Here is an 8,115-nt window from a genome sequence, read left to right as displayed (position 1 = left end):
AGACACAGATAACAAAAGAAAAAATGGAGAAATTGGACATGAAAATTTGAAATTTTTGTGCATCAAAAAACATCAACAAAGTAAAAAAGCAACCCACAGAATCGGAGAAAATATTTGCAAGTCATATATCTGATAGGGAATTAATATCCAGAATATATAGAGAACGCTTAAAACTCAACAACAAAAAAACAAACAACCTGATTCAGAAATGGGCAAAGGACTTGAATAGACATTTCTCTAAAGAAGATATAAGAATGGCCAATAAGCACATGAAAAGTAGCTCAACCTCACTAATCACTAGAGAAATGCAAATCAAAACTACAATAAGATACCATCTCACACACATTAGGATGGCTATTATCAAAAAGAAAAATGTCGAAAACAAGTGTTGGCAAAGATGTGGAGAAATTGGAACCCTTGTGCACCACTGATGGGAATGTAAAATGGTACAGCTACTGTAGAAAACAGGATGGAAGTCCTTCAAAAAATTGAAAATAGAATTACCATATGATCCAGCAATTCCACTTCTGAGTATATACCCAAAAGAATTGAAAGCAATGTCTCAAAGAGATATTTGTATACCCATGTTTATAGCAGCATTATTTTTTTAATTTTTTAAAAGATTTTATTTATTTTTTATTTTTCCTTCTCCCCAAAGCCCCCCAGTACATAGTTGTATATTTTTTTAGTTGTGGGTCATTCCAGTTGTGGCATGTGGGACACCACCTCAGCATGGCTTTATGAGTGGTGCTAGGTCCGCACCCAGGGTCCAAACCAGTGAAACCCTGGGCTGCCAAAGCAGAGTGCATGAACTTAACCACTCAGCCACAGGGTTGGCCCCTATAGCAGCATTATTCACGGTAGTTAAAACATGGAAGCGGGGGCCGGCCCTGTGCCTAAGTGGTTAAAGTTCCACGCACTCCACTTTGGCAGCTGAAGCGTCATGTGTTTGGATCCCAGGTGTGGACCTAATTCACTCAGGAGGCATCCCACATACAAAGTAGAGGGAGATTGGCACAGATGTTAGCTCAGGACTAATCTTCCTCACAAAAATAAATAAATAAATAAATAAAAAACATGGAAGCAACGCAACTGTCCATTGAGAGATGAATGGGTAAGCAAAATGTGGTATATACATATGATGGATTATTTGCCCTTAAAAAGGAAGGAAATTCTGCAACATGCTACAACATGGATGAACCTTGAGGACAGTATCCTAAGTGAAATAAGCCAGTCACAAAAAGACAAATACTTAAGATTCCACTTATACAATGTACTTAGAGTAGTCAAAATCATAAAGATAGAAAGTATAATGGTGGTTGCCAAGGGCTCTGGGGAGGGGAGAATGGGGAGTTATTGTTTAATGGGTATAGAGTTTCAATTTTATAAGATGAAAAGAGTTATGGGAATGGATGGTTGCACAACAATGTGAATATCTAATACCACTGAACTGTACACTTAAAAATGGTTAAGATGGTTAAAAAGAGAAAGAAAGCAGGTGTAGCTATATTAATTTCAGGCTCAAAGCAAGGGGAGTTATCAGGGATAAAAAAGGGCATTACATAATGATAAAGGGGCCAATTTTCCAGAAAGACAGAACAATCCTTTATGTGTATGCACCTAAAAACAGCATCAAACTAAATGAGGCAAAACTGGTAGAACTGCAAGGAGAAATAGATGAATCCACTATCGTAGTTGGAGACCTCAACACCCCTCTATCAGAAATGGACAGATCCAGTAGGCAGAAAATCAGTAAAGATATAGTTGAACTCAACAACACTATCAATCGACTGGATATAATTGACATCTATAGACTACTTCATCTAACAACAGCAGAATACATAGTCTTCTCAAGTTCACATGGAACATTCACCATGATTGACCACATTCTGGGCCATAAGACACATCTTCAAAAATTTAAAAGAATAGAAATCACACAATGTCTGCTCTTACAACCACAGTGGAATTAAACTAAAAATCAATAACAGAAAGATAACTGGAAAATCCCCAAATATGTGGAGATTAAACAACAACAACAAAAAACCTTCTGAATAACATGAGTCAAAGACAAAAATAACAAGAGAAATTTTTAAATGTTTTTAACTAAATGAAAATGAAAACACAACTTATCAAAATTTGTGGGATGCAGTGAAAGCAATGCTTAGAGGAAAATTTATAGCATTGAATGCATATATTAGAAAAGGAGAAAGATCCGAAATCAATAATCCAAGTTTCCACCTTAGGAAACTAGAAAAAGAAGGTCAAATTAAATCCAAACTAAGCAGAAGAAAAGAAATAAGAATTAGAGGAAAAATCAATGAGACTGAAAACAGGAAATCAATAAAGAAAATCAATGAAACCAAAAACTGGCTCCTTGCAAAGATCAATAAAATCAATAAGCCTCTAACCAGGCTAACTAAGAAAAAAAGAGAAAAGACACACATTAGTAATATAAATGTGAGTGGGGTCATCACTACAGATCCCTTGGAAATTAAAAGGATAATAAAAGAATACTATGAACATCTCTATGCCAACAAATTTGATAACCTAGATGAAATAGACCAATTCCTTGAAAGACACAATCTGCCAAAACTCACACAAGAAGAAATAGATGATCTGAATAGGCCTAATTATATTAAAGAAATGAATTAATAATTAATAAACTTCCAAAACAAAAAGCACCAGGCCCCGGTAGATTTACCGGACAATTCTACCTAACATTTAAGTAATTAACACCAATTTCACAAAGTCTGTTCTAGAAAATGGAAGAGGAGGGAACATCTCCCAACTCATTTTATAAAGCTAGTACTACCCTGACACCAAAATCAGATGAAGACAATACAGAAAAAGAAAACAACATTCCAATATCTCTCATGAACTTAGATACAAAAATCCTCAACAAAATATTAGCAAATTGAATCCAAAAATGTAAAAAAGAATTATACACCATGACCAAGTAGGATTTGTCCCAGGCATGCAAAGCTGATTTAACATTGTAAAAGCAATTAATGTAATCCATCACACGATTATATCAATCAATGCAGAAAAAGTGCTTGACAAAATCCAACACCCGTTTATGATAAAATCTCTCAATAAACTAAGAATAGAGGAGAACTTTCTCAACTTAATAAAGACTATCTACAAAAAATCTACAGTTAACATCACAGATAATGGTGAGAAACTCAAAGTTTTCCCACTAAGATCAGGTACAAGGCAAGGATGTCCCTTTTACTACTCCTTTTCAACATTGTACTGGAAGTCCTTGCTAATGCAATAAGGCAGGAAAAGGAAAATAAAGGTATACAGATTGAGGAGGAAAAAATAAAACTGTCTTTGTTTGCAAATGACATGATCATTTCTGTAGAAAATCTAAAAGAATGAAGAAAAAAACTCCTGTAACTAGTAAGTGATTATAGCAAGGTTGTAGGATACAAGGTTAATATACAAAAGTCTATTGCTTTCCTACATACCATCAATAAACAAGTGGAATTTTAAATTAAAAACACAATACCATTTACATTTGCACCCCCCAAAATGAAATGCTGAGATATAAATCTAACAAAATATGTATCAGATCTAGATGAGGAAAACTACAAACTCTGATGAACAAAATCAAAGAAGAACCAAATAAGTGGAGAGAGATTTCATGTGCATGGATAGGAAGGCTCAATGTTGTCAAGATGTTGGTTCTTCCAGTAGATCAACTGGATCTATAGATTTAACACAACCCCAGTCAAAATCTCAGCAAGTTATTTTACAGATGTTGACAAAGTGATTCTAAATCTATTCTAAATATGGAGAGGCAAAAGACTCAGAATATCCAATACAATTTTAAATGAGAAGAACGAAGTTCGAGGACTGAAGACAACGTAGGAGAATACCTAGCTGATCTTGGCTATGGTGATGATTTTTTAGATACAACACCAAAGGCATGATCTATGAAAGAAATAAGTGATAATTCAAAACTTACTAGAAACATGCAGTAATCAAGACTGTGGTATTGGTGAAAGAACAGACAAATAGATCAATGGAACAGAATAGAGAACCCAGAAATAGACCCCTATAAATACAGTGTGTTCTTTGACAAAGGAGCAAAGGCAATTCAATGAAGCAAAGGTACTTCCTCAACAAATGACGCTGGAACAACTGGACATCCACCTCAAAAAAAATAAGAGTCTAGACACAGTCTTAACACCCTTCACAAAAATTAATTCAAGATGGATCATAGACCTAAACGTAAAATGGAAAGCTATAAAACTCTTAGAAGATAATATAAAAGAATACCTAGATGAGCTTGGGTATGGTGATCACTTTTTAGCTACAGCACTAAAGGCATGGTCTATGAAAGAAATAACTGATAAGCTAGACTTCATTAAAATTAAAAACTTCTGCTCTACAAAAGACAACATCAAGAGACTTGGAAGACAAGCCACCGATTGGGAGAAAATATTGCAAAAGACACATCTGATAAAGGACTATTATCCAAAATACACAAAGAACTCTTAAAAGTCAGTAAGAAACCAAACAGCCCAATTAAAAATTGAGCCAAAGACCTTAATAGACACCTAACCAAAGAAGATACACATATGAAAAATAAGCACATGAAAAGATGCTCCACATAATATGTCATCAAGGAAATGCAAATTAAAACAGCATTGAAAGATCCCACTACACACCTATTAGAATAGTCAAAACCCAGAACACTAACAAAACCAAATGCTGACAAGGATGTGGAGCAACAGGAACTCTCATTGCTGGTGGGAATGCAAAAGGGTACAGCCACTTTGGAAGACAGTTTGGCAGTTTCTTATAAAACTAATCATGTTCTTACCATATCATCCAGCAATTGCACTCTTTGGTATTTATCCAAAGGAGTTGAAAACTTAGCTTCACACAAAACCTGCACACAGATACTTATGGCAGCTTTATTCATAATTGCCCAAACTTGGAAGCAACCAAGATGTCCTTCAGTAGGCAAATGGATAAATGAACTGTGGTACATCCAGATAATGCAATATTATTCAGCACTAAAGAGAAATAAGCTATCAAGCCATGAAAAGACAGAGAGGAACCTTAAACACATATTACTAAGTGAAAGAATCCAATCTGAAAAGGCTACATACCGTATGACTCCAACTATATGACATTCTGTAAAAGGCAAAACCACAGAGACAGTAAAAAGATGAGTGGTGGCCAGGGATTGGGCAGTAGGAGGAGGCATGAGTAAGCAGAGCACAGAGGATTTTTAGGGCAGTGAAAATACTCTGTATGATATTATAATGATGGATACGTACCGTTTATACATATGTCCAGACCCCTAGAATGCACACCACCAAGAGTGAACCCTAATGTAAACTATGGACTCTGGGTGATGATGATGTGTCTATGTAGGTTCGTCACTTGCAACAAATGTACCACTCTGGTGAGTGATGTCGATAATAGGAGAGGCTATGCATGTGTGGAGGCAGGGGGTAAATGGAAAACCTCTGTACCTTCCTCTCAGTTTTGCTGTGAACCTAAAACTGCTCTAAAAAATAGTCTAAAAAAAGAATGCTATTTTTACAAGTAAACTGCACTTTCTTGATTCATGAAAAAAAGTTACTGTCAAATGAAAACTTTTTTCAACAGTGTATAAACTGCAGACATCTGAATACACATCCAAGGATCACAGATTGAGAAACAGCTCTACAAGCCCCCAACCCCGGCAACATGAGCAATCTCCTATGGAGACTCATCCTTATTGCAACAGCAGGAGTGTTCCCCATCTTCTTTTTCATTAAAGAAAACCCCTTTGATACTGCAAGCTTCCTGTCTTTGGTGAGTACCAGAAACCATGAGCAAAAATGAAATCCCTGGAGTGAAAAAAGGAGACATTATCTAAGTGTCTATTTGTGTGAAATTGTCAGTAACGTAGACATTCAAAAAAGAAAAAAGATAATAAAGCTTGAGGACTCAGCATAGCATTTTTTTGTTTTGGTGGAGACAATAAGGGATGGAGCATGCTGGAAGAGAGATTTCAGAGCTGGCAAGAAAGACACTTATTTAATGCTTCAGCAGAGTTGGCCCTTTTTTTAACAGCAATTGATGAGGTAGAAAATATTCTCCTTATTTAGTAAGTTTCCCATTTTATTTATTTATTTTTAAAGATTTTATTTTTCCTTTTTCTCCCCAAAGCCCCCCAGTACATAGTTGTGTATTTTTTTTTTTTTTTAAAGATTTTATTTTTTCCTTTTTCTCTCCAAAGCCCCCCGGTACATAGTTGTGTATTCTTCGTTGTGGGTTCTTCTAGTTGTGGCATGTGGGACGCTGCCTCAGCGTGGTCTGATGAGCAGTGCCATGTCTGCGCCCAGGATTCGAACTGACGAAACACTGGGACGCCTGCAGCGGAGCGCGCGAACTTAACCACTCGGCCACGGGGCCAGCCCCCATAGTTGTGTATTTTTAGTTGTGGGTCCCTCTAGTTGTGGCATGTGTGCTGCCACCTCAGCATGGCTGAGGATTCAAACTGGCGAAACCCTGGGCCGCCGAAGTGGAGCGTGCGAACTTAACCACTTGGCCATGGGGCTGGCCCTGTAAGTTTCCCATTTTAGAAAATTTCCCTTGGTTTCAAGGTTACACATTTTTCCCCCATTTTATACAATAGGATCCTGAAGCTCAGAGAAGTTACGTCATTTCTCTAAGCCAAGAAAAATTCTAAAGAGTTGAGAAAATTCCACCAGAATGAGAAAAGGCAAATAAGGAAAGGGAGAGTGCTGAATGGATGAGGAAGACTCTAGTGCCACCATGGGAAAGAGTCTAGACTGGATCAGTGGGGGGTGTCACCTTGTCTCCTGTATCTCTCACATTTGTCCTTCATGGGATTCAGTGACCTACATCAGGCTGTAGTCACAGGGATGAGTGTGGGTGAAGCATGCCATAGACTGACATCGTCTCCTTCCCTCCACATCACCCAGGAGAGCTAGAGAAATCCTAACTCCCTTCATCCTTGGACACATAACCTATGCAAGAACCCCTTGTGTAGAATTTTTTCAGAAGATAAGGAAGAGAATGAATTGACCCCTGAGCAACGTGCCCTGTATCCTGGAGATGTTTCATTATGTTATGCAAAGAGGAGTCCTCCCAGCCATTACTGCCAAAGGGCACGAATCATAGAGCTGAAACCTACCCTTTTCTCAGGAGGAAAAAGAGGTGGTAGCTTGGCAGAGAGCGCGGATGCAGATCAACCCAGGTAGAACAAAACACCTGGAAACCTTCAAACTCATGCAGAAAAACTCAGAACCACTCAAAAAGGTGAACTCTCGTATCGTGATTGGATTCCCTCCTGTGGAAAAAAGTGAGTGTGCACCAGGGGTACAGGCTGTGCAGGGGCGGGATAGACAAGAGTAGAGAGAGAAGGCAGGTGGAAAGGAAAAGGGCCCAGGACACCATTTGACACTGTAGGTCATTCTCTTCTTTCGTCACTCTCTTCAGTTGCTTCCAGGATCCCATCTCTTCTGGTTTTCCTCCAGCTTCACTGCTACATCCTCAGTACTTTCTGCTGGGTTATCTTCTCTCTCCAAGGTCTAAATGTTGATGTAGCCCAGAGCTCAGTCTTTGTCTCCATTCATTGTCTTGGTGAGCTCATCCAGTCTCACAGCTTTAAGTACCATATATATGCCAGTTGCTCTCAAAATTACGGCTCCAGCCTAGATCCATCGGTAGTCCTCACTGGCCTCTGCAACAGCGGCATCCCTTTTCCCCTGTCTCTGGTAATGGTGCTGGCGTCTGTCACTGCAGTCTAAGGCTAGAGAACATGGCCTTTTATCTGCCATCTCAATCATCACTTTGCAATTCTCCTGCTGAACCAGCTTCACTTTGGCACTGTGAATACTCCTGAGGTCCGGCTGTGACACTGGTTTGATCCCCAAAAGTAGTGATGGTATTTAATAAGAAAAAATAAACCTTGAGACAGAGTAAGCTTTTTCTGACTCAAATACTTGAAGAATTCAAAGGACAGGGCTAAGCTATTTATTATGTCAATAAAATAAGATTAAGTTCGAGAGGGCTTGAGTTTGTTGGACTTAATGATACAAAGACTTCTCAATAAGAAAAATTACTTTTTCTTTAAGTTTAAAT

Source organism: Equus quagga, chromosome 12, assembly GCF_021613505.1.
Source record: "Equus quagga isolate Etosha38 chromosome 12, UCLA_HA_Equagga_1.0, whole genome shotgun sequence".
Taxonomy (NCBI): Eukaryota; Metazoa; Chordata; class Mammalia; order Perissodactyla; family Equidae; genus Equus; species Equus quagga.
The sequence above is the reverse complement of the archived record's forward strand: the minus strand, read 5'-3'. Positions refer to the sequence as shown.